Below are 7,105 nucleotides of genomic sequence, written 5' to 3'. Positions count from 1 at the left end.
CGTCTCTTGCCATTGAGAAATGTATGCAGTGTTAAGTGTGGGAGGCTTCCGCTGAAGCCCTGTGCTGTAATGCCCCGTCAGAATCTTCAGGGAGGTGAGACTGATCCATGCCCAGACACCGCACTGCTCTAACTAAAGGCTTGTCTGCATGGGGAAACTAGAGTGACCAGACGTCCCGATATTAGGGGCTTTGTCTTATATAGGTAACCTAGCTCCCACCCTCTTCCCAATTTTTCACATTTGCTATCTGTCCCCCTAAACTTACCACTATAGTTGCACCAGTATACACCAGTTCAGCCATAGTATAGATATAGTGGTATAATTGTGCCAGTAGATTACTTGGTGGAGGCCCTGTCTACACTCAAAAGGGTTTGCCGGTATAGTTACAAGCTGTAAATTGGCAAAAAAAAAACCAAACCCCAGAAGAGATGCAGCTTGTACCAGCAAAAATCACAGAATCGTGTAAACATCAGCCTGAAAGGGACCTTGAGAAGTAATCGAGTCCCACCACCGGCTCTGTGGCAGAACTACAAAGGCACAAGCCCTAAGTCAGTGGTAAAGCCAGGCATAGAACCCAGGTCTCATGGCATAGCGCCCACCTCTAGCTACTAGGCTACAGCCCCGCCTTATCACTGCTCTCTGCTCAACGACCTTTCCCATCTTCTTGGTCTCACAGGGATGTTGCGCTGGACCTTGCATAAGAAAATTGACCGGGATCCCCGCAACAGCACCATCTTGGTTAAAATCCTGGTGAAAGAGCTGGAAAGGGTAAGAATGAACCGAAGAGAGAGAAATGTCTGCCAGGGTGCGTGGTACCAGTTAGGCCTGTCTCTGGCATACCCATCTCTTTATGGCTTTATGTGGCCCTCATTAGCATGGCATCTGTGAGGTCGCTAGGCCAGCTCTGTGCCTGCAGTGACCTTCCTGCTTTTATGGAGGTTGCTGGGAAGGAGGGTCCCTGGCATCTCTGGAGCTCTGACTTTGAGCACGGAGACATTATCTGCAAAGCTCAGTGCCTGGGATGGTGGAACCAGGGGGCAGTGGAGGCTGGCGCCCCTTCAATGGAATTATCGTAGGGGCTGAGCTGTGTTTCCGCCCCTGCAATATTTCCTCTGTTGCTGTGGAGGGTGCAAGAAGGGGTCGTCAGCCCCTACTTCTCCTCTGGCCCAGCCCTCTTGGTGCTGGGCAGAGGGGCACCTGGAGCCAGAGGTGAAGCCATGCTGGGCAGGAAAAGGGCAGCTGGGCAGAGCCACGTCATTTTGGGGATGAGGAGAGGGCAGGAGCTGGTGCCAGTTGTGGAAAAGCAGCAGCCGGGGCAAGGAGCTGGGCAGGCAGCTGCTCTGGGTGCTGGGGCAAGGGACATCACGCTGCTGCAGCCGTCCTGACCCCACCGCTTCCTTAGCTTGCCAGGTGCCCGTGAGGCCAAGGCAGGTGCCTGCCCCACCGCCTGCTACCGCCAGAGCTCCCTGGTGCCTATGCCAGCCCCAAACCTCGGCCCCCCATCACGCCAAGCTTCCGCCACCTCTGCTAGTCCCTCCACCCGGGTCAGCAGCTCAGCTGCCTCTCAGCTCCTCCGCCAGCAGTCACCACAGAGACAGTGACATTGTGAGAACTGGCCAGAAAATGGGTCTTTTTTCCATGGAAAATATCAACCATTATGGGGAAAACAACCACTTCTGCTGAAGTTTTCTGTGGAAAACTCCAACTTTTTGGTGAAAAATTGAAACCTGAAATATTCCGAGGCAGAAATGCCGCTGCGGTGCCTCATGGGAGTTGTAGTTCATGTGCCGCACGCTCCCACTTTCCTCGGGCAGGGCCCCGCGCAGGGACTACATCTTCCATGATGCACCACAGTCTCCCCTCATGGGAGTTGTAGTTCGTGTGCCGCACGCTCCCACTTTCCTCGGGCAGGGCCCCCCGCAGGGACTACATCTTCCATGATGCACCACAGTCTCCCCTCATGGCGAGGGAGGCAGTCACATCATGGGCTCTTTGGCCATGGTGCTGTCACAGATTCTAGCGAGTGTCCCTTCCTGGCCACCTACCAGGGCTGCCGTGAGGGGGATCCAGGCCTCTGTGCTCCTCGAGTGATTCAAGCTTCTGGAGCCGGCACAGAGCCCAGCCACTGCCCCAATCTCAGACACACTCTCAGGGCATCCCCACTGAGTGACCCCCGCTGTCCAGCTGCCTAGCCCCTCTGCACACAGGGCCGACCCAAACACGCCCCTCTCCCAACACTCCACCCAAGGGTGAGAAGCGTCTGGTTCCCAGTTCAGCTCGCTTGGTGCAGCAGTTGTGAAGCAGCCAATACACACGCACTCCGTGCAGTCGAATGCCTTAATGCTCCTTATGTTTAATGACGTAAAGCCCAGGAGAGTACAGCCCGACCCGAACAGGGACACGTCCTAAACCCAATGTCCCTCGCTAGCTCGCCCTTCTCTGGGGAGTCCCTGGGCAATCCTCTGTGTTCCGGCACCTCCTGGCCTACCTACCCCTGCAGCAGCCTCCCGTGTCTTAATATGGTGCAAAATGGCTCTCTCACCATCTCCCCTCCATGAATCCTGCATCGACTTCTCCGGGGGCATTTGTTCTGCTTTCTGGTAATTTTTTATTATTCCCCCCCTTCAGAGAAGAGGAGGAGGTGTCTTCTCCAGCTCTAACCAGCCCATTGTACCAAGCTGTTTTCCTTTGAACAGTCCTTGTGAGGCATGACAGGACCCGGCTCACCCAGGGTGGATCCACACACACAGGGGCTTCCCAGGACACAGTCATTTCATGATACACGCTCAGAAAACTGCTCGCTGTTCCGCTTGCAATCTTCCACAGAGAGAAGACACTTCTCCTGAAAAACGGGGTTTGGGCAAAACCCCAATTTTTTGTCAGAAACCAGCATCCATGGGTTTTTCTACCGGCTCTAGTAATTGTGTGGGGCTGGTGTGTTGTGGTCACCAGCCTGTTCCTGCAAGCTGCTGGCATGTGGTGTACCCCACAGTGCGGGGAAGCTCTGCTAGTACTGCAATGGGTGGCTGGGTCCAGATAGCAATCCGCCAACTCCATCCAGCCACCACGCTCCTCCCAGTGGCCCCCGCTGCCTTCCCATGGAACCCTCTCCCCCCCCCCGCCCCATGACCGATGTCCCTCCAGAGCTGGAGACGGAGAGCAGTGGGAGAGTCACCCTCTTACTGCCCCGCCCTGGCCTACCACTGCTCAGCAGGTTTGTTTGGTGTCACCTGCATGTGGTTAAAAGTCAAATGTCTGAATGGCTGGTAACGTAGAATGAAGGTGCTACAAGAAGCTGTGGGATTACTCTGGGTCAGGGCCCAGCTACGCCGGCTGCACTCTCAGCCTAGAGCACCCACCTTCTCCACCCATCCTGACCTACAGATCTCCACCTCTTCCCACAAGTGGGCCACTGATCAGATCCCAGACTGTATGCCGGTTCCCCATCCTCTTGAGGCCGAGAAACCCCAATATCTCACCTCCCGGCTTACATCTTCTGGCCCAAAGCTCATCCCACTTTCAGAGCATGCCTATCACATCCCCCACTGCCTGTAACATCCCCTTATATAACCTCGCTGCTCTTCTACACCCTCCTGCATCCACTAGAGAGAGCCCGTCTGCCCCTCCTCCCTCCCCAGGACATCACCCCACCTCCGGGTCAAGGGCCTTCACCTGCCCACTCTGTGCACTGCGGAAGCCGAGGGGCCGGATTCTCAGTGACACTGAGGCCTTGTCTACACACGACAGCTGTCTGGCTTTAACTAGACCAGGGCAGCGAAAGCAGAACCGCTCGTCCCAGTGCAGGGGCAGCTACTGCTATGGAAGTGCCTTCCACTGGTACAGCTCACTTCTGTCGGGAAGGGGAATAAGCGATAGCAGTACAAGGTCTGCAACCTCTATACCGGCATCACAGCTCCCACAATAGGGGCTGTACCAGAAAATCTATATTGCTAACAAATCACCCATTAGCTGACGTAGCTTTCCTGGTACAAAGCTCTTTGACCAGGCCCGAGGTCCCGTCACTGACAGTGTAAAGAGGCCTTAAATCGGCAGAAGTGGCCCATGAAATTACTCTCCATGACAGCAGTCTCCCCAGCCAGCTCAGAGATGACATAAGGGCTCTTAGCAGGCCTGCTCCCAGGCCCTGGCGTGGGGCCCAGGGTGCTAGGGGATGGCTGGGGGCAATGCAGGCTGCTCCCCATGGTGTTCTCTGCCGACTCTGCAGGCTGGTGCAGAGACGGAGTGAGGCCATGGATCCCCTCTGACAGCCACGAGGGCCTCGCATGGGCCATGCTGGGCAGGGGATGAGTGGGGAGAAATTCCTTGCCTCTGCTTGTCCGCCTGCACCCACAGACACACCCCCAGCCTGGCTCCGAGTGTTTAGCTCTGTGTCTGATGATCTCAGATTTCACTGCCATGGGCATGCTGCGGTGGCACCAGCTTCTGATTTGCCAGCGCTGCAGCTGCCGAGGCTGGCTGGCTGACACTTGATGCCATCGCGTTAGCAAGAGTTGCGTTCTGGCTCTCTGCTTATAAACTAGAGGGCTCGGTCTGAAACATAAACCACATGCTGTTTGCCAGCGTGCGTGCAGCAGGCCCCTTATCTCAGGGATCAGAGAAGATACAGTGAGCCCTCTCCGTTAGCAGAGGCTGGCTGTACTTCCTGTGCTATTTCTCCCCTCCGCTGCCATGGGTGAGTTGGCCTCCCAAGGGATGGCTGGCAGGGGAAAGAAGGAAGCGACAGGCAGAGAATGAAACGGAATAGAAATGTCTGAGAGCTCGGGAGGTGAATAGCCAGGGTGTACAGTGGGCTGGGTCACCGGGCATTGCACATCTGACTGATTTTGTGCTCCTCTGCTGACACACAGAGTCTCTCAGGCTCTTTCCAGGTTGTTATGCTATTTGCACTAGTGTTGCAAATCACAGCCACCACAGTTCTCAGCAAGGATCAGACCTGCGCTCTTCAGCGTGGAAAAGCACAAGCCCCTGCTGTCTGAGCGACGGGGGGACTCCTCCAGCTGGCCCAGAGCAGCAGGCTGGATGGTTGCTGTGGCCAGCTGTTAGTGGGAGACACCAGCACTCAGGCCAGGCCAAGGTATTACACATGCATTGGGCACTAGGCTCTCTGAGCCTTTCAAGGGGGAAACAAATCTCCTGGGTTTAGTATGTACCCTTTTGAACCATTGCGGGCTGCCAGAGCTCAGAGCCACGGTGGGATCTGCTGCACACTGCTCTGGCCTTGCAGGAGCTGATGCAACGACACATGTTCTCTTTCTGCTGCTCAGGATTAGAAACTAAAGCGAGCTGGAGATTTCCCATCAATATGTTTTCTCAGTTTTGGATTCAGTTTGGGGTGGGTGTGAAAAGCCAAAATCCAAAAGTGTTTTGATTTTCAGTTGCTGAAAACGACTTTTTTTTTTTACCCAGAAATGTTACATTTTTCACTCAGAAATAAATAAATACAAAATCCTGACCAGCTCTATTAAAACACTTGTCTGCTCCCTTCTGGGGATCAAGCTCAGCGCAGATATATTCAGACAAGCTGCCTGAGCCCTAACACAGTATTACAAACAAATAAAATTCTGTCACTGGTCAGTTACAGACCTGGCACTTGAAACCACCCATAACAATATATGAAAGACTGCAATGCACACGCTGTGTGTTTATCCTCAGACATGATCTACGCTGGACCGGGCAGTGGGATGTAGGGGTCAGGTTGGGGACAGAACCTGTCCCTACGAATCGATTACACTGTGCTTGGTGGTGGGAGCACAATTCAGTTGCTCGTTAATAAAAGAAACATGAATCTCTATGAATTCTTGGGCTTTCTGATGACTAGAAACAAATCTGGTGACCATTAGCCTTATTCCAGACTCAAAATGTTGGCCTGTTTGCTGCTGTAAGAGTTTTCCTGTTAAACTGGCAGGCAAAAGGTGACATTTATTTGGACTGAGAACCCCAGACTGAGCTGGCAGGCCCCTGCAGTTTCATTTGCTGAAATTAATCCTTTGTGCTTTAAAAGAGTGGGCTGCACTCAGCATTTCATTTGGGTTTCCTCAGCTTCAAGCACCACTCAATTGTTTCACCAGTCAGCAAGTCATTAAGCGGCGTGAGCTTTAGTTAACTGTGTGGCTTGGTTTTGCAGGCAGAAAGAGGAGATTATAGACATCACATCATCCCCCTGCTTCATACATTAATGTACACACTAATAAAGGTAAGAGCTGCAGATGGTATTTAATGATTCAGGGAAATTCAGAGCTATGGGGCCTGGTCCTGAGGTCACTTATACCTGATTTATAGCAGAAACGGAAGTGTGGCCTATTGGTCTGGGATATAAGAAACCTAGGTTGAATTCCTGGGTCTCCTACTAGGTGACCTTGGGCAAGTCATTTCCCTCCCCATGCCTCAGTTTCTCCACCTGTAAAATGGGGATAATCGTACTGACCTCCTTTGTAAAGCACTTTGAGATCTGCAGATGACAAGCACTATATGAGAGCCAGGTATTAGTATAATTAGGTGAAGTTAAAATGGGGCCCACCATTCACTCAGCCATGTATAACGCTATAGAATGTTTTTAAAAACATTACTTGTGCTGCGTGGTGGGATCCATTTTTCTGCAAGAACCTTACATTTCCCCATTCTGTGCATTTTAATTTTCAGTTTTAACAACACGGGGTGTGCAATAAACAGGGTTGGACAGGATCTTTCAGGTTACCACAGCCAGACTTTACAAGTATTTAGATGCAAAGATATAAAGATGCAGATAGGCACTAATGGGATTTTTGCATGTGCCCAGGCACCTAAATGTCTTTAGAAACCTAGCCCCCGCAGCCTTGCAAGAGGGTATTTCTAGATCTCAGCAGACTCTCTATTACTTCTTTGTCTCGTCTTAGGCGCAGATTCAGCCCTATTGACTTCAGCTGGAGTTGCACCCATGGCTGAATTTGGTCATTAGCATTGAGCCCTTTCATCCCTGGGCTGCTTGTTTCTTAGGATCTCATTTATGGTGAAGGGCTTCCCCCACAGGGAGTCTAAGTGTAGACCATTCTGTTTCACATGGGATCTTGTTAACTGTCCCTTTCCCATTCCAGGCTCCCTGCATTTC

This window comes from Emydura macquarii, unplaced genomic scaffold (genome assembly GCF_026122565.2).
Source record: "Emydura macquarii macquarii isolate MOO-44397 ecotype Brisbane River unplaced genomic scaffold, CSIRO-AGI_Emac_v2 contig_1230, whole genome shotgun sequence".
Lineage (NCBI taxonomy): Eukaryota > Metazoa > Chordata > Testudines > Chelidae > Emydura > Emydura macquarii.
The sequence above is the reverse complement of the archived record's forward strand: the minus strand, read 5'-3'. Positions refer to the sequence as shown.